The sequence below is a fragment of the Aplysia californica genome, unplaced genomic scaffold (genome assembly GCF_000002075.1).
Source record: "Aplysia californica isolate F4 #8 unplaced genomic scaffold, AplCal3.0 scaffold00681, whole genome shotgun sequence".
Lineage (NCBI taxonomy): Eukaryota > Metazoa > Mollusca > Gastropoda > Aplysiida > Aplysiidae > Aplysia > Aplysia californica.
Genome location: NW_004797951.1, coordinates 199,672 through 200,759, shown reverse-complemented (window position 1 = coordinate 200,759; position 1,088 = coordinate 199,672).

Below are 1,088 nucleotides of genomic sequence, written 5' to 3'. Positions count from 1 at the left end.
TAGATTATTGTGTCTGTGCATGAAGGAAAGACACATGGTACCACGTCATGTCAAAGCTTCATGTCATAAACCAGTGTAACTGTGCCAGGCAGGTGCTCTGGTGGGGTTTGCTTCTTCTTGCCTATCAAACATCTATCGTCCTTATCTCACCTCCTTCTTTTTTACGTTTGTTACTCTCTTGTAACACGTCTAATCTTCTGGCGCTCATATGACCTTATGCAGTTACGAGCGCCGTAAAACCTCTACTAAAACTATCTCCCCTCCTTCTTGTTTGTGTTCGTTACTCTCTTGAGATACCTCTAATCTTCGGCATCTATATGACCTTATAGTGTTGCAAGTGCCGTAAAACTCTGACTAAGAAATGTGCAGATAATGAGTAAGAGAGAAATACGCCCCAGAGAGGCATGAGTGAGGAGAAGAGATGAAATTGTAAAGATAAGGCAGAAAAGATAAGATAATACATGTATTTTATTATACCAAAGGGACATTTTTCTTGGCTGTACAGGACGGTAAAAACACATGCAGGTATACATGAAAACTTAGATTAAATAGTACTCTCACTAAAATTCAATATTAAAAGAAAAGTAAAACTGACAAAATGCACTTTCACATCAGATACATAATTCAATCACGGGCATGAATCTAATTACAAGACCTATATATAGAGTTCTATAGATATAAACAAAGAATGTTGTTTCTGATTTGTTGTTGTTGTTTGTGGGGGTTTTTTTTGGTTTTTTAAATTGTTTTTTAAAAATCAGATTCTCTCAAAAATAATGACAGATCCCAAATCAACCTCGTTGTTTTTGCAACGTTTTGACAGTACGCGACAATCAGTTTTGTCTGCAGTTGTAATATGGCGTACGATTCCGAGCTAGAGGCATTATATTGGGGCCCATTATTAGTAGGCTTACATAGGTACTATTGAACAATCTTTTTTTCTCGTATATGTGCATGTATGAATACCCATGATACCTGCATTGTAAGACGATACCATAAAGAGAAAACATGTCAAAATTTATAGCGTTATTGTTAAGAGCCTTATGTTCATCGGTCCCCATGATCTTGTCATTCCCAAAGGGCGGGGG